A 20,465-nucleotide genomic window follows, 5' to 3' on the forward strand; every position below is an offset into this window, starting at 1 on the left:
TAGATTTCTACAAGCTTCTCTAACGCTCCGGAATCTTCTACAATGTTCTAGAATCTTCCGGATTTTTTTAGATCTTTCTAGAGTCTTTTAGATCTTTCCGGAGTCTTCTAGATTATTCAACATATCCACTTAATAGCCTAGATGATTCTAGAAAAGTCAATGATGACTTTTAACAGACTTATCACCCAAGAAGTTGTAGGTTCAAATTTCATCAAAGCCAAACATTCCAAACTTTGGAACCACTAGAGGTTTGTTCAGTTGTTAACTTTAGAGCCTCGAAATTAGTCAAAATGCATGTAAACTAGCTCAGACACTTGGTTATCAAAAAAATATATCATTGAGGTGAATCATATTTTTCTTAAGTCTCATCAAATGGGGTCGGTTATATAAATTTTTCTTTTCCACTCGACTTTATTAACAGTCATTTAATTAGTCAAATTAGTAAACAAAATTATAAGATTTAATAACAACATTAGAATTCAAAGCGTGGTCTCTCTCTCTCTCACACACAATTTTCAGCGCCAAAGAGTGATATTTTAAGTAGATCTTCAAATATTTCAACAAATTAGGAATTAAATACGTTTGGCTGCATGTGCACCAAATTTATGCATTTAATCTGCCATGTTGTGTATCTACTACATGCACGTTTACATTAGTGAATGTTCTGTTGGCGCATTTTCAGCTGGCAACAAACACATACCCAATTCACATAAAAAAAATTCTATATCCACATTTCGTTCTACGATCAAATGAGTTATGTGTACATAGAAAAACTGTTTTATATATGCATTAGAAAAGTAGGAACATTCATTATAATCATGTGCAAAGTTCAATACTCAAATTGAAGAAGTTATTCCATGCCATTGGGACAAAGTTATTTTGTGATTGATTGAGTACTCACGATTTTGTATTGAATGATGATAGGACAACAATAAGGGACACAATAGTTTGTTATTGATGTGTGACATGTATCGCGTGGTGTCTCGTTGGGGGTAATTAATTTTCCCTCAAATTGATTGTACGGGGAGTAAATATTATTTGCTTTCGTACTCCTTTCGTCCAAGTTTCGTGTTGCTCCAAACGGTGTCGTACAATTTGAAAGCAAAACGACGCTGCGCTACCCAGCTGGTGTGTTGCCAGAAAATCCCTCCGACAGTCAAGTTAGTACCCTTAGAGAGAGAAAAAAGACTAAAGCAAGGATAACTTTGAGTGAGGAAAAATTACAGACTTTTTGCATGGAGGCGCCGTAGAGTTTATATAGCTTGTACGCGCATTAACTTGCTCATCTTTTCTTGGGCGCATAGATGTACTATCCTCTCTTTGGCTTACACGTGTGCGCGTCAATACTGCCAAACAGCGTTAACTAAACCTCCAAACGATATTGACACATTCGGACAGTAAGTTCCTCTCCTCACACTCCAATTGGGCCATGTAACACATCACCACCGAACTAACTCCTGCCCGGTCCGTCTCACATTAACCAGACCAGATTGGCGCTAGCCAAACTGCCACGCACCTAACAGTTCTGCTTGACTTGTATCTCAGTCAAGATAAGGGTCGCCCTTCTTAGCCAGAATATGCAGCTCGGTGATAAAGCTTGTTACCTTCCTGACCTCTTCCCGGCTTGGCATAGCTGCCCAACCAATATGTGCAGCCCGGTCACGAGTTGAGTCGCTGACCTTGGTCACCGCTCTAGCCCGACCAAATCCTGCTCACCTTCCATGGCAAATCTAACCTAGTTTTTAGAGCTCGGCCGAAGTCATTGGCGACAACCTTTAGCCTTATCAAAGCTAGGCTGCTACCTGACCGAGCTTGTCCCTTACGCCAGGCCGACTAGACATCTCGGTCCAACATTTGCGCATCCTTTCACCTCAGTTATGAGATTCAAAACAGCCTAGGTCCAGATTTTGCTCAGCCCATTTGTTTGGCACAAATTCCCCTCTCATTGACTTTACGTGGAATTCATCTAATTAAGAATAAAATTGAAAGCTGCTATATATCACTAGAAAATTTAATCTAAATTTTCTATTTCCTACTTGACTTTTTCTCATATGATATGACAATTTCTACTTTTTTAAAATAAATATTATTAATCATATAGGTATAGACATGACATTTATTATGACACTAATATATACACATAGCAGATGAAATAAAACTGAAAATTTTGCAAATATTTTGTAGATGAATTTGTTGAGTTTTTTCTGCGTATTTAATGATAATCTACAAAGATAAGGGTTTAGTCACCACCATTCACCAATCATTATAAGCTAAGGGTATGTTTGTCTATGTTAGTAATGGGCGCCCATGTGGCATGACCATTTGAATTTAAATTTGAATCTTATCCAAATAGGTTTTGAAATTGAATTCAAACCTATTTAGGATAACCACTCAGGATACAGATATTATCTCAATTACTGATATGGATAGATAATTATAAAATATTATATATCTGGTATATGGGTTATGGGTGATTAAGAGAGAGAAAGAACGTATGATCTGAGTTTTACCCATATACTGACTCTCTCCCAAAAACAACGATCAAGTCATTTGCACTGTGATTTGTGTAGGTGATATTCATTCTGTAATATCACTTCACTGCTGGGTTGGTTTATCAGACTCTGGAAGCACGTGATTTATCCACGAGGTTCTATCATCAAAAGGTATGATCTAAACATTTTATCCGCTGCATGTTTTATACTTTGGTTTACATTGGCATCAAAGCCATGTATGGGTATTTTCGTGCTTTCTTTTATCATATGTATGTTTATAAAAGAGGTAGAGATCCAAAATATTTCATTTTTATGATCATTAATGTCTTTTTTAAGACCATAAACGATTTTATTTTGAAAAAAGGAGTTCGGCAGTACAAAAATCGGACCAGAAAACACCCTAGAAGGCGGCGCGTGCAGACCACGCGCCACCTGACGCCGTGAGCCGCAGCCACGCGCTCCCACACGCTCCCACGCGCCCACACGTGCTAGACGCCCTACAGACGCGCCTGCATGCGCCATCACACGCGCGTCAGCGGCGCTGTCCACGCGCACGCCGTCTGCGCCGTCCACGCGCACGCCGTCTGCGCCTCACACGCGCGCCGCATGCTGGAGCCGAGCGCCGAGCCGCGTTGGAGCCGTGCGTCGAGCCGCTCCGAGCCGGTGTTGAGCCGCGCGCCGAGCCGTTTTTCCCGCCTGGCTTGGCTTTAAGGCTCTGTTTGTTTGTTTTTAATTCTAAATTGCGTTAATTGGCCATAATTTATTCGTTATAGCTTTGTTTTAAGCATGGTTGGTACCGTTAGACTCAGAATTAAATTTTATATCTTCTGTAAAATTTTGAAAATTTTACGAAAATAAAAAAAAAAAATTATGTGTTAAGAATGCATTATTTTTTCTTTAAAATGCATCTGGTGTTGCATGATTAACTTTCTGGGGCTGAATTTTTTATTGTAGACTATTTATGTAGTTTACTATTTACTGGTATAGTTATAGCATTTTATCAGATTCTGGAATATTTATTTCTGATTTTATGTGTGTTTATTAGTTATTTAAAATTCCAAAAAATTCCAGAAAATTTCAATATGATATACTTTCTGTTATGGCATAATTTAAATATTAAATACAGCATATTTTTTGGGTTTGTAATATGTTGTAATTAGAGGAGCATGATTATTTATTTATTTATTAGAATTCCATTATTAAATGAATATAGCATGAGTTATTTGTAAATTTACATTAAGATGTTATTGTATGGAATTTATCATGCTTTGTATATGCCATAGTCAGTGGGAGGTTATTCGGTTGAGAGAAATCTTTGTAGATTAACTCCTGAAAACCAATATTTTGTGCATAAATTAAACTAAATTTTGGATAATTGTCACTTGTGGCGCAAGAGATGATTACGAGCATAGCGGATTTTCGAACTTGCGACTTGTGTAATATTGTCACTATTTAATTTAGATTTTTGCGGCAAAATTATATTATGCTAATCAAATTAATCCTAATGCGAATTTCTCTCTAAATTGATTTAGCTTATGGAAGTTAATTTGGTTGACCTAGACTTAGTAGAGATGTTCAAATGTGAACAATGTAATCCCATTCTTTAGATGAGCAAAAGTCTTGGAGACTTTAGGTCAAGTCTTAATTGAGCCAAAGTATGGAAACATGACTCAAAGTCGCCGTGGTTTTGTTGCCTTGTTTGGCATAATAAAAACTAATGTGTGAGCTATGGTTAGCGGCACGCTACGTAGTTTTGGTTGGCAAGTTTTGGAGTTATGAAATTAGTAAGCCCTCAATAGATCTGTATATGATCTTGACTATTGAGCTGCGCGGATTGACTTTGTAATTTGACTTGTAAATAATGTTACATCATTGGATAAAGTAACATTTTAGAGTCACGTCATCCAAGAAATACGAGCTTAAATAAATTAGTCATTAAGTGTAAGACTAGTAGCCAGTTTAAGCAGTGTTTTGCTCTCTACCCAATTATTGGGAGTGGATGGAGCAAAATTTCATGCACTATAATAGTGTGCGTTGAAATATCACGTGAAGTTAAAAGATTAGCGCTTAAAAGCTGCAAAATCTATTAACACTAAGTGAAAAGATTAGCGCTTAGAAGCTGCAAAATCTATTAGCATTGCCAACTTGTCTAAGTCTGGACACTTACTGTTTCCACACTTGAGTGTGAGACATGGGGAGGGGCTTCTTTGTATGATTCCTTAGCTAGGCTAACGTTTTTGAATAACGTTTAACACTAAGCGCAAACGTTGCGGCATAGTGATGAAAAGATCAAGACTGACAAGGTTGTTATGACTCTAAGAATTTGACGCATCGCTTGTGAGAGCATTGTGTTGAAATTAGACTCTTTAGCCTCATTCGCGCTTAAGTTACTTCAGGAGCTGCCATAGGTGATAGCTTATTCTCTCCTTCTTATGGATAGTAGAATTAATTGCAAGTAACTATGAAGCGAGAAATAGATATGGCAAGAGGAGTATCGTCATCTTTCAACTAGATGTATTAAAGTGTATGGAGAATAAAATTGACTTGAAGGTGCAGGGGATTAGCACTTACTAGTTAAATTTGCGACTTAGGCGCAGTTGATATCTCCATGACATCCTTTTATGATCTAGTGAATATGAATTAGTCCTGAGTCATTGCCTAGTTGGGCCTAAACCTTTTAAACTTATCTTCAAGAACTCACACATTAAGATGATTGGAATTAGTTTATGACATTGGTCATGAACCGGTGGCTTATTATACTTAATCACATTAATGAGATGATGACACGATGGTTTGAGTAGGCCTTCTCGGGCCCACTCGCTTATGACATCTTGCTCTCATGTGAAAGTGTAACTTTGTTCGCAATGGGTGCGCACAAGTAAGTAGGAAAGCCGAAGAAGGTCATTTGTTTTGGCGCATTTAGTCCACTATGATATTTGTGACTAGATATGTGTAAGGGTATGATAGCTAAGCCTCAATCTCGACACATTTATAGATCACGATACGCATCTGAGTCAAGGCTATTTGATCTCCCATAAGTCAAAAAGTTTTGAGATGATTTTTGACATTGCACATATGAGGTTGAGATCAATTAGATAACAGCATTCATGTTTTTAGTTTTGACCAAGGTGGCGAGTATCTATTTGAGTTATTTTTAGAAAACTCTGTGAAGAGAGATGGATGCTTAGAAAATTGATTATTCCTAGTACTCAACAACACAATGGTGTAGTAGAGAATAAGGAATTAAATATTGTTAATGTTAGGTGGATAATGGCGCAAAATGTTTCCCATTTGGAAATTGCACTAGTTTGTTGCCTATATCCCTAACTAAGAGCCCTCCATATCAGATTTTACACTCCAATTTTGAGTAATAGGTTAGTGGAGAGCCATCTATGGGCGATCTGTAACCGTTAAGCAGCTTATCTTTATGTTACTTCTCATAAGATTGTGAAGTTAAGACCTAGGGTTCTATAGCGCATTATTGTATGTTGTCTTGTAAACATAAAGGGTCGTGTGGCGCATTATTGTATGCGGTCATGCAAACCCTCCGGGTCATGTGCATATAGGTAAGCAGCTTTGTGGTAATGTAACTAAGTCACATAAAGTTTTATTAGTAAAGGTGACGTGAATAGAGTTTTCAGAACTCTATAAGATGGAGAATTCCAAGCATAGCGCTCTATGTAGCCTAGTTGAGAATGGAAAGAAATTTTCAATATCCTAGGGACAAGTGGGAGCGATGTGCCTACTAATGGATTACTCCATTAGAGAAGAATACTCTACATTCTTAGTTGCGTGGTAGCGAATGTGAAAATTTTCCACGTCATCACTGGGTGATTGAGAGGGAAACATTCATGATTGCTCCGCAAGATGATAAAGAGCCTGGGATAATGCCCAAGGCTCTAGTCCCCTATTTTTAGAAAGTGGATCAATGTTGCGCGGTTTAAGACAAAGTCTTTGAGGATTAACCTTTTTTTATAATTTGGTTGACTTTCCATTATGACGCAAAACTGTTATAAAGTTATGCGTAATTTGGATAGTCATTGTTGAGGCATAAGGCTCGCCAGATACCGAAAAGTCGCACCATTGAGGAAAGTGTAGACCATGAGAAGACTTCCTCCTGGGGAGTGAGGTTATTTTGACTTAGGCTATGATTGACATAAGTTCGGAACATTGATTTGTGGACATTGTGACCCAACATTCTCGTTAGAGAATTGGATAAGTAGATCCGTAGGGATTTACCTTCTGCTTTTATGGTGAAAAGTTAGGAGCGCAAAAAGGTTGCTAGCTCTAATAAATCTTTTACAACCTAAAACAGTTATCCAAATAGTGGTTCTTAGATTTCGTCAAGCCATGATAGGCCAACGATGATCGATGAAGACCACTGAGGCATGATCAATGGTCCAAAAGAAGTTTTTCCTTACTTAGTCATTATGAGCCAGGAATTTATAAGGTTGTCGCCACCTAGGGTGGGCAGTCCTCTATTTTAGATATGATGGACATGGGTAATGTAATTTATATGCTCGGATGTATGATCCTTAGGGATTGTTTTAGGAAAATTCTTAGTTTGTCTTCGATGACTTACATAAGGAATATCCTAGAACGATTCTAGATGCAAAATTGCAAACCCATTGACTTACCTATCGGTAAAAGCCAGAGCCTTAGCTATTAAGTGAATCCTCGGATTGTCTTTGGGAGAAACAGATGACCTATATTCCTTGATCTTTTCTTTGTTGTGGGAGCCTAAAGTACGCTATGTGGGCGTATTCGGCATGATAAGTGTTATCTTTGGTAAATGGTCAACTGAGTTGTTTAGACATTGACCTTGCTCATTAGATTGTGGATAAAATGCTTTACTAGTAGTATATTAATTTGCTCATTGTAAGATTCAATGCGCTAGATTGGGCGCATCTGTGCTAGTTGGGCACACTAAGAATGAACGCAAATTGGTCACCAAAATATCTTTAGAGAGGTTATTGCGCAAGAGGTAGTGATCTTAAATCATTTCATGTGAGGCGCAAATGCTGGATTCCGTTGTATATACTTATCGCAAGAGGTGCTGATAAGGCTTATGTTTGGAATCTATAATTGCGCAAGCTGTGGTCAATTTTTTTTAAAATCGATCACTTATTTTGAGATGATGGGATGTTGACACTATTATGGTTTGTGTCATAATGATTAGCAGATAATGATGTCAGCGGGCAAGATTGGCTCACTCACACGAGCAATCGCCCTTGGCGCTTGGGAGCGAGCAAGGATGAGACTGGTGGTTTATTTTTATTTGGAGCCAAGAGAGGCTTAAATCATCCATTATGTATGTCGCCTTGGTTATAACCAAGATGAGGTCGTGTTAAGGACCAAACATGGATGTTAGTACCCACTTTCCATGTTGTGCCTGTTATGATTAGCCAGATGCGAGATCTCATTTGGCGCCTAGAAGGCGAGCAAATAGAGAATTCGGGTTAGGCGCTAGAAAGCGACTAGACTAATATCTGTACGGTGTATCGAGTATGACGTCACTCTTTATGGAAGAGTTACTCCACCGTAGCATGTATTCATACTATATGTGCTTGGCGACCGAGTAATGAGGTGAGAGAATGGATCCCTGCTTCCTCACCGTGTGAGTCTTACATGTCATTATTGATATGACTTTCATTTATGTACCCTTTTGTGACTTTTGACTATGTCATAAGATAAGGGGGGTTGATGTTCTGCTACTTTGGTATGTTGCCTGCGGTCATGCATGATTCGGCCTTAAGGGACATCACTGGGAAAGCGGTCAATCCTAAACTAAATGGCATGAGTGCAAAGGGAAGATCATCTAGTATTACACCACTGTTGTATATTCACTGCCGGCAACTCACATCGCTCTGTATGAGAGGCGAATTGAGTGTGAATATATTGCAAGAATTAAGAGGGTCAAACATGCTCCTTTTGAGGGATTAGAGATGTTTTTTTTTGGACCGGTGTAATTAGATGGGTCTGGGGTATATGAGACACTATTTCTATTCTTTTTGGGTTGATGTCTCTATGCTGGCTCATTTTGAGTTTCTAGTATAGAGCTCCCACATGCAGGTGTTCTCAGCAGTCGCACGGTGCAGTGGCTAGTATGAGATTGTTTATTTTTTGGGAGATTGAGATAGAGATGTGGCAGTGTCATGCCAACTCATGTGCGAGTGGGAGATGTTAGTAATGGGCGCCAATGTGGCATGACCATTTGAATTTAAATTTGAATCTTATCCAAATAGGTTTTGAAATTGAATTCAAACCTATTTAGGATAACCACTCAGGATACAGATATTATCTCCATTACTGATATGGATAGATAATTATAAAATACTATATATCTGGTATATGGGTTATGGGTGATTAAGAGAGAGAAAGAACGTATGATCTGAGTTTTACCCATATACTGACTCTCTCCCAAAAACAACGATTAAGTCATTTGCACTGTGATTTGTGTGGGTGATATTCATTCTGTAATATCACTTCACTGCTGGGTTGGTTTATCAGACTCTGGAAGCACGTGATTTATCCACGAGGTTCTATCATCAAAAGGTATGATCTAAACATTTTATCCGCTGCATGTTTTATACTTTGGTTTACAATCTAAGGTTCTCCCAACAATTAACCATAGAAAAAGGTTATTTTAAAGCCAAATTAGAATTCTTTTTTAAATTAAAACATGCATGGGTTTCTCAATCTTGGCATGAAATAAAGATTTTAGGGAATGCTTCAAGAGAAGCAGTTTCTTTTCATAAGATCTGTGAAATCCAGGCTGTTGGATTTATCATTGTGTTATATTTTGATTATATATCTTCATTTTATTTGTGTGTAAATTATTTATAAAAACAAAAATAAAATCATATTAATTTGAGAATTATAGATTCATAATTTTATCATAAATATCTTCAAAAAAATGAGTCATCTATTTTTAAAAATGTATTAGTCTATTTTTTTTAAAAATAAATATAATAAACTGATATAATTACTAACATTAGATCATTTTTTTTTTTGGTAAATGATCTATAAACAACAATCCATAATGAATCAATCAAATTATTAGAAAATAGTCATAGTTGACCCGTTGGCTTTTGGTGGAATTGACCCGTTGGCTTGGACTGTACTATAGAAGCCATTTTCTAATACTAGATACAAGGGGACAAATAAGATAATCATAACTACTAAACAAGGTTAACTATCACTCTCATGTTTTAAGAGCCTTCTTTCTGTGTTAATCTCTTTATATAGAGTGTCTAAAATTGGGACAATTGTATCGTAATAATCTAGATATATGGTATTAGTAATCAATAAAAAATTCAAAACACACACTAAGGCCTCGTTTGGCAACCGAACTTTTTAGTCAAACAGTCAAAAAGTAACTAAATTAGCCAAAAAGCCAACAACCCATACCAAAAAGTCAAAGATTTTATTTTCTCTCTACTTTTTGTACATCTTTTCGTAATAAGCCAAAAAATCATCCCAAACATACTAGTTTTTTTTAACTCATATTTTAACCAAATAGCCAAAAAATTACTAAATTAGCCTGTTTTCAAACGAGACCTAAATAGGTTATTTTTTTATCTTTTAACTATTAATAAAAATGAGTCAGCATGTTCCACATGTAAAATTGTTCTCTACGTGATTGTTTTTGAGGATCATGTAGATAATGCGACATGAAACTCCATAATTACTTGATATTTACCCTTAAAATTGAAAGATAAACATTAATGGAAAACTTGGAGCTTTTAAGTGCATCAAGATATATGAAGGGCAAAGATGGAAATTAAAGTAAAAAATCAACTGTAGCAACTTTACTAAAAAATCAACTGTAGCATTATAGATAAAAAGGTTGAAGAAGAAGAAGAAGAAGAAGAAGAAGAAGAAGAAGAAGAAGAAGAAGAAGAAGAAGAAGAAGAAGAAGAAGAAGAAGAAGAAGAAGAAGAAAGAGCAGTTAATGATAAGGAAAAATCGTACAAAATGGACTCATAAACTATAAAAGTATACAAATTAGGCTCTCTAACAAAATGGGTCAAAGTGAAACACGTCAATAGTTTAAGGAGTCTATTTGTACGTTTTTATAGTTTAGGTGCAAAATGATATTTCTCAATAGTCTAGGGGATCCATTTATATGTTTTTATAATTTAGAAGGTCAAAATGATATTATTCAACAATTTAGGGGCTCTACATGTAAAAAAAAAAACCCTTCTTTTAATTTCATTTTAATGTGTATTTTTGGGGTGTACATAAAAACTCGAAATATTAATTTGGATATGTTTAAATTGTTTGGTTTCCTATAATTGTTTGTGGAGATTATTAGGTTTTGGTTCAAATAACCAAAGTCTATGATAAGTAGGATTTTGAGGGAGGGTAAAAGAACTATATATTTTTGTAAAAATAAATATGATCTAACTATTGTGTAGAGTAATTTGATCAAATTGATTTATATATATATATATATATAAATAATTTGTTCAAAGAGTTTTACAAGATGAATTATTTGAATTATCAAAATAAACTTTGTGATGAACCAACCAAGGCCCGACAAGAGGGTCTAGTTTAGAGTCAATATGCTGCCATAGGTTGCACAAAAAAAAAAATTAACTTTGTAATTGTTGGCTTATTTTTCCTACGAAGGAAAATAATATAAATGTGACTGTGCCAGTAACGATTGAAATCCTTATAGATTAAATTCAAGCCAATTATCAAGCGATTGCGTTGATGGTTCTTTTGCCTCAATAAAGAGGACTTCAAAATTGCCAAGTCTAGAGAAAAGAAAAATTAAAAGAAAAAAGAGGGAGACAGAGAAAGACGATTGAGTGAACAATCAAAGTAATAATTACTTACCTCTACTCCTATTATTCGAAAATGAAGTGCATAAAATGCTTTGAAAAGGAAATGCTAAAAATAAATGTTTCGAAATATAAATGTATGTTAAACTACTCATAAAATAAGGAAAATGACAAGAAATATTGAAATCAATTGTCTTTGATTATGAATTCTGGATCTTTACAATGTAGCCATTAATGGCTATTTATAAAAATACAACAATAACTATTTAGTAATTACCCATTTCTTCCATCTTCATTCTTGTCTTGCCATGTGTCCTTCCACTCATCCACTTTGTCCTTCATATTCTTCATCATCTCCATAACTTCTTTTAACTTCCAAATGAATAAGAGGATGTCACGTGTCCTATAATTATATAAAAAATAAATAATAATAAAATTGCAGATTTATGATGCTAACATTACCTCCCGCGGCCCTTAAAAATTATGTTTACTTGAATTTTTAAAGGGCCGAACCAAGCACATGACTAACCTAAGCAGCAAAGTGCTTCGAATGATATAACAACACTAATAAAGTGCTTCGAATGAGCATGAAATTATGACTAGATGACTTGAATGCTAGCTATTATGGACTAGTAACAAGCTTCAAAGGTGGTATAAAGGACCAAAATCATCTTTCGAATGTTGAAAGTGCCGACAAAGGACAAATTACATCCTTGGAAATACTCGGTAAAACTTTGAAGGTTCACAACCACCATTATTGTTTCTTCGAAGCTGTTAATGCAAGATGAAGTGTTTCGAAACTTACAAAATTATAGCAAAAGGGCCTTCGAAGCAACTTTTGGTCAACATTGTAGTTATTCAAATTTTGTATGTTCTGGTTCATACATAATTAATGAAAACATTAATTTTGTACTTCGAACCAATTATTAATTCTTCGAAGACACCAAAACTGTTGTTCTTCGAACCAACTTATCATGCCAAAAATAGGCATTATTCGACAACTAATTAATTGACATTTTACATATATTTGAAAAGAGGTACACATGTCAAAAGTTTTCTTGCCCCATGTTACATTTCGAAGGTGTTTATTAATGACAAAACCACCTTTCGAAAGTTACATATGTTACTAAAGGATCAAAGTCGTCCTTCGAAAGTGCTCACGACATCTCTTCGAACTAAATCCAAAGAGTTGGATTATTATGAAATTAGTTTGGCATTTTAACAAGCCACTAATGGCTATAAAATGATATTTCAATGAACAACATGCTTCGAAGTGTCTTGGGACATATTTCGAAGGCAACCACAAAACCAAATGATGATGGTTTTATGGATCAACCATATTTTTGGCCCAATATATTTCAATAACGAAATATTATTTGTTAGCCATTCCATCAAAGTCAACGTTTGATGTGATCCGCAAATCTAAAATGGATTTCGAGCAACAAAAGTCATGGTATAGTGTGACCATGAAAATTCATACTTTTTGACATTTTGAAAAATATCAAAAAATTTGAATTCATGAACAGTGGCTTGTTCATTATTTTTTACCATGGTTGTTTTAAAAACATGACTTTTGCCGAACAGATTTTCATAACTATTTGGCAAAGTGGGTTGTTTTTCCATGTTAGCCATTAATGGCTTATGAAAATCACCCATAGATATGTTATTTTCATGACTTGACTCTCTAAAAATTGGTTTTGAGACCCCCCGAGCCATGCATGGAACATCATTCTTAGCCAAATTTGGCTCAAGAACATGCTCTTTCGTTATGTTAATTTCATAATTTGGCTCTTTAAAAACGGATTCTTGAACCCCCCAAGCCATTGATGAAATCAATTCTTTGCTTTTGCTATTTTTAACCATGAAAAAATTCTGAAAAAATTCACCAATTCCGGCCATTAAGGCCTCAGTTAAAGACTTGGTAGTGAGAGTTGATAACTCATCATTCCATTGGTGAATTTCCATATCAAGTTGATGAATTTCTCCAATTAAATGGTGTCTTTTTTCTTCCATCAAATAATTTTGTAAGGGATGAAAATTTATTTCGTCAAGAAAATGATCTCTTTTTGAAGATCCAAAATTTCTTGTTTACGCCAATAAATTTCATCTAGGCTATTTAAAATGGACAAATCCAATTCATTTTTCATTTATTACACTTGGCGTCCCACCGGGCATACCAAAAATTGTTGGCTTATTTTTCTTACAAAGGAAAATATTATAAATGCAAGTATGCCAGCAAGGATTGAAAAATCCTTACAGATTAAATTCAAGCCAATTATCAAGCGATTGCGTTGATGGTTCTTTTGCCTCAATAAAGAGGACTTCAAAATTGCCAAATGTAGAGAAAAGAAAAATTAAAAGAAAAAAGAGAGAGACAGAGAAATATGATTGAATGAACAATCAAAGTAATAATTACTTACCTCTACTCTATGCTTTGAAAATGAAGTGCATAAAATGCTTTGAAAAAGAAATGCTAAAAATAAATGTCTTTGAAATCAATTGTCTTTGATTATGAATTCTGGATCTTTACAATGTAACCATTAATGGCTATTTATAGAGGAAAAAATACAGCAATAACTATTTAGTAACTACCCATTTCTTTCATCTTCATTCTTGTCTTGCCATGTGTCCTTTCACTCATCCACTTTGTCCTTCATATTCTCTATCATCTCCATAACTTCTTTTAACTTCCAAATGAATAAGAGGATGCCACGTGTCCTATAATTATATAAAAAATAAATAATAATAAAATTACAGATTTATGGTGCTAACAGTAATTGCCACCATTTTCATGCGAAATGAATTCAGAATAAATTGCTTTTCTTCCATTTCATCCTAACCAAACTTAGCCGTAGAAAATGATAAAGAGTTATAATAAAATATTTTAGTGATATATAATCGATTATATAATACATAATTATTCATACTATTACATAAGATACACAACTTAAAATTTGAAACTTTGTTACACTTACTTATATTTCAAGAATACCCCCCCCCCCACACACACAAAAAAAAAAAAAAAACCTACTGTCACGACCCGAACCCACCCCTCTAGGTTAAGTCCATAACCGGCCAGTAATCACGAGATTACCTACGGCCTCAAACCAAATAAAACAAAACTCATCAGAGTGAAAGGGGCCAAACGGAAGCAATTTTAAAACTTTGTCCATAGAGCCGTGCTTATATGCACATCATAACATTCTAGACATACATATGTTAATAACTCACAACAGAAAGTGTAGTAACATAAGTAATGTACAGACAGGATCATTCAAATCTAAGTCTGCCAAGCAAAACTACATACAGACGTACTCATAACTTCGCCAACCTGACAAAATGTAAATATATAACAAAAGGGCGAAGGCGGGTCTCGTGCGTGAGACACAAGGGCTGACTCTCTCAAAACCTTAGTTGTTCCATACAGACTTCACTGAGGCTGGGTCTGGACTTCTCTTGGCTCACCTACAAACACATGAATGAGCGTGAGCGAAAGCCCAGTGAATAATATCAAATCAAATACAGAAGTTACATAACAATGTAGAACAACATGTTCCAAACGGCCTTGGGCCCAATTCATATTTCTATTTAACAGATATATAACTATACGAAATTCAAATCAAGTGACGGTAGTTCCAAACATTCTGGCCTTTGGCCCATTCAGATTTTCATTCATGTCAAAACGACCTTCGGCCCATTCATTATGTCAAAACGGCCTTCGGCCCATTCATTTCTATCAAAATGGCCTTCGGCCCATTCGTTTACGTCAAAACGACCTTCTACCCATACATTTGTGTCAAAACAGCCTTCGGCCCACTCATTCATGTCAAAACGACCTTAGGTCCATTCATACATGTCCAAACAACCTTCGGTCCACTCATTTCTATCAAAATGACCTTCGGTCCATTCATTTCTGTCAAAACGACCTTCGGTCCATTCTTTTACGTCAAAACGGCCTTCGGCCCATACATTCGTGTCAAAACGGCCTTCGGCCCACTCATTTATGTCAAAGCGACCTTAGGTCCATTTATTTCTATCAAAACGACCTTAGGTCCATTTATTCATATCGAAACGACCTTCGGTCCATTCATTCGTTCATGTCAGACTTTTGTCCACAATCCCAATTAGCAACTCATAAAGCTTATAAGGGAATAATAATTGGACATTCACAATCATTCAAATATCGATATTTCTCACAGTGATTGGCTTGTGGATTTGCCTTGGAACTTGACCCTACACATTTCATGAACACAAAAGGGTCACTAACAGTTCAATCCGATCTTTGATTCACATATTCCTCTTTAGGCTTTATTCTTATCTCATTAACTCATTTACAATGCTTAACATATGCCTAAGAGTGCTTACAAGTGAAAGAGAACGGAAAACAAAACACAGAACGAGCATACAAAATTTCAAAGAACAGGGTCCCCGTTCGAGCGTCAACTTACCCGCTCGAGCGGACCCTTAAGGCCTGCAAAAGTACTGGTTGCATGAAAAATACGCTCGAGCGTGGAGTAGAGAGCTCGAGCGGAAGGCCTGTCTACAAAACTCCCCGCTCGAGCGTGAGATATCTTGCTCGAGCGGAAATCCAATTCTGCAAAAAGTGCGGGGAGCACAATTTTCCCGCTCGAGCGGCAATCACCCCGCTCGAGCGGACATCAAAAATCTGGGTTTTCTAGATTGAGTTCTTGAGCTCCCTTCAACATTCAAACCATCATTTCATGCTTTTTAATGGCTCCAATTTCACATATACTTGTGCTAACATGGTATAAACACCAAAACACATCTTCATGGAGCTCAATTTCAAGGATTTAACACATGCATGGCTCAAATTGATACTAAACTCAATTCTAGCATACACCTTCATGCATTCAAAGCTCTCATCTTCATAGATTGTACATGCATGTGATGTCTAGCTCCCATTCTCAACTTAGATGATACCAATGGTGATTATACATGAGCTTCAACTACAAATTTACATAGACCATACTCCTTTGAGCTCAAACATGCAACATTCAAAGCAATTACACACACATTGTGTTCAAATATGGAAATTCATAACAATTTCCTACATGCATGTGTTCTAAGACTTCAAATTTAACAAAACCAACTCAATTCATGTTCTTTAACATTTTTCAACTTTGAACTTACAATTTACAAACGAGGGTCCATGAATTCACTTACCTAAGAGCTTCAACACTCAAGCTCTAGCCAAATCTTGAGCTAGATCTTCAAGAGATTCAAGTCTTGAACCAAAATTGTACAACTCTCCCCTTTTTCCTTATATAGCTGACCCTCCCCTCTCTTAGCTTAGAGTTGAAATCAGCCCAAATGAATATAAAAAGGGAATTGAGTGTAGAATGCCCATTTAAAATAAGTCCCCCTAGCCAAAAATATAAATATCAAATAATTGGGCACTAAACCATTAATTAAATCAATTTAATTTGACTCGAATCAATTTTCAATTAAATTCCACCGTAGGCTCTAAAAATTATGCCAATCACAAAGGCGTAGTCAATTTTGGGTTCTGTGGCCGATAGGGCCCTCAATTTAATTCCCAAAGCAGATTATTCAACAGATATTGCTACAGTGAACAGATAGAACTTCAAAACCACATATTTTCACATAATGGAACACAAAATCATATCAAAATACATAATCACATCATGTTAAGGACCAATTAACATATTACGGAACAGGGTATTACACCTACCCTTTCCAACCAACCTTAATTTTAATTTTCAAATAAGCTGTCCAAAATTTTAAAGTGGTTCAATTTAGTGGTTTTGTAGTCTTATGTCTACTTTTAACAATTAAGCATAACATTATGGGACACACCTAAAGGGTAAATTGACAATATCAATCTTTTTTTTTAAAAATAAAATAAAATAAAAAAAAAATCTATTGTCCGACTTTAGAAACATTTGTTGGTGAAAGAAATGCGTTGATGCTATGGGTTTTTTTATTTTTAATTTGGTTATGATACTAGAAAAATAGTTTAAGATTAATTTTACCAATTTAACCTTCAATGTTGTTGACTTTGGTGTGTTTAACAATTAAGCATAACATTACGAAACTTACCTAAAGGGCAAATTGATAATATCAATCTTAAAAATAAAAATAAAAAATCACTTGTCGACTTTAGAAACTTTTGTTGGTAAAGGAAATGTGCTGATTCTTACGAGTATAGATATTCGGCATGGCCTTAAAGTCCAAAATTTGTCCAAGGCATACCCAAGCCCAAGCCCAAGGCGTAGGTGGTCAACCCACTTGGAGCCCACCAAGTGTAAGCCTACCAACAAATATCTATTGGAGCAAGTTGGCTCGATTGGAAAGAATCATCAAGTTAGCTAGGTCGGCCTGTGGGAACCACTTGGTCAGCTGAGTAGTTTGAGGCGCTCAGATCAAATTAGATTGTCACAAAGCCCACACCACCTTTTGTACCATCTCAACAGACGAAGAACATAGCACAATTACAAAATGGTCTGCTTTACCTGCAGCTTGCAATTGACACAGAAATCACAAGAGACGTGAACCTCTACAAAGGACGTAAACTTGTACCCTCAATATTACACGTGGCAGTCTATGATAGGAGAGGACATCAACAGAATTGTCTCCCCATGTTGGTAAGGAATTGTGTATATATATATAGGCCTAACCCTAAGAGAAGGTATGCTCTCAACATATATTCATTATCTCTGATTATCTTCTTGTCAAAGGTATATCTAACTTTGCCATTGGATGGCTCTTGAAATTGACACCCATGGGTGAATTCTCAAAAGTTTATTTATAGGTTCGACAAGAGGAAGCCTGTGCCCATCCCAAAAGCCCAAATCTGCCAAAGATCCAGTCCGATCCGTAGGCCACAACATCACTGATAGCATTCGATTCTATTGTTTTTTTTTTTTTTTTTTTGAATTTTTTTATTATGATATTAGAAAATAAATTTAATACTAACTTAACCAATTTAACCTTTAATACTGGGTTCTATGTAACCTACTGTTCTTCTTTTTTTTTTTGCTTTTTTTTTTTTCTGTCGATTGATAAGAGGATAAGTATAAATATAAAAAATATTAATTATTAAATAGCTTATTAACCCACGATAATTAGAAAATTAACCAAGCCTAACACATCTAATATACAAAGCCCAAGCCCAACAACCAAATAAACCTTCAAGCAAGGATCTCCTCCTTGAATTTCCTACTTGATTTCTTACGTGATGGGCTGTTAGGTGTGTTTTTTGGCCTAATTTCGATGATCCGAACCGTTCATATTTTATAATTTGTCATATATATCATACCTGTAACAAATTAAGTCGATCGAATATCAAAAATCACATGAACTAAAAGATTTATTAAACAATAAAACTGTTTATTAATTTTTTTTAATAAACGGTTTTTACTTCTTTCGATATTCAATCAACTTGATTTTTTACAAGTATGATGTACATGACAAATTATAAAATGTGAACGGTTCAGATCATCAAAATTGGACCCAAAAGTAGACCCAATTGCCCATCAAATAAGGAGTCAAGTAGAGAATTCAAGGAGGGGATCCTTGCTCCCTTACATTACAAATAGTGTTACACAACTATTACCCCAAATGCATAGTTTCTATCACTACAACAAAAATCACCTTTGGCGACTAAAAATTTAGTCGCCAAAGGTCCATTTTTAGTCGCCAAAAGTCACTTTTATACCTTCCCCGACTGATTTTTTTTGTCGCCAGTGTTGTCACGAATAAGCGGTCGCCCAAGGTTTTGGCGACTAAAAACGTTTTAGTCGGCAAAAAGTCTGGTCTTTAGCGACAAAACTTTTGGTCGCCAATACTCAATTCCACTTTTTCAAATTATCCATTTAGCGACAATTATTTTAGTCGCCAATAGGTCATGAATCGCCGACTAAACTCATTAGTCGCCCAAAACAACACATTTGGCGACGAAACAGTTTAGTCACTGAAAGCATTTTTTTGAAAAAAAAATTCAGCCATTGCTACTCCCAGGTTTCGAACCACTAACGTCCCAGCCTCTGTAAACCTTTACCAACACTCTCCCCACTACGCCACAAGAACATCACATGAATATAAATGCAACATATATTATTTATATAATATATTGACCGATATTAATAGAAAACGATATATATATAAATAATTATTTTTATTTAATATATTTTACGAAAAAAATAAAGTATTTACTAAAAAAAAATAGGGGAGCACTTTTGGCGACTAAATATGAATTTTAGTCGCCAATTCTATGCTTTTTGGCTACTAAATGCTGTTTTGTCGCTAAATACATTAATTTCTGCCCAAAAAAAACAACTTTCGGCGACTAAACTGATTTTTAGTCGCCAAAAGCTCCACTTTTGCCGACTAAACTCAGTTTTAGTCGCCATTTGTCCACTTTTAGCTACTAAATTTTTTTTAGTAGCCAAAAACCTTTACTTTTGGCTACAAAAAATTTGTTTGTCGGTAAAACACCTATATTCGGCGACTAAAGTCTTTTTTAGTCGCCAAAACCTATAGTTTTGGCTACTAAATGCTTTTAGTAGCCAAAAATCGTGCCTTTTAGCTACTAAAATTTTTTCAGTCGCTAAAACTCCTATATTCGGCGACTAAACTGACTTTTAGTCGCTAAAAGCCCTATATTCGGCGACTAAAGTGCTTTAGTCGGCAAAAGTGCTCAAGTTTGGCGACTAAACTGATTTTAGTCGCCATTTGTACTACTTTCAGCGACGAAAATACTTATTTTAGTCGCCAATTCTGCATTTTCTTGTAGTGTATGTAACCTACCTACTAACCAAAAGAGGATAGAATTTCACAAATTAAAAAACTTAACTCACACTTCTCCTTAAAACTCAGGTATTAAGGAAAGAAAAACTGAAAACTTATAACTAGCATAGATGGCACAACTCCAGACGATGTGGGACACTTTCCAACACACCCTCCTAGACTATAACATACACTGGCTGGACAAACAGCAAACCAGTCACAAGCCCAACCAAGCTTTGATACAAAATTGAAAAGCCCAACTCACATTTCTCCTTAAAATCTAGGAACTAGAACTTGATTAGGCCTGTGACTGATGTGCCGTTTGTCCGACCAGTGTATGTTGTGATTCTAGAGGATGTGTTGAAATGTATCCCACATCACCTGAAATTGCTCCATTTGTATTAGTTATAAGGTT

This window comes from Camellia sinensis, chromosome 9 (assembly GCF_055761805.1).
Source record: "Camellia sinensis isolate YWXY chromosome 9, ASM5576180v1, whole genome shotgun sequence".
Taxonomy (NCBI): Eukaryota; Viridiplantae; Streptophyta; class Magnoliopsida; order Ericales; family Theaceae; genus Camellia; species Camellia sinensis.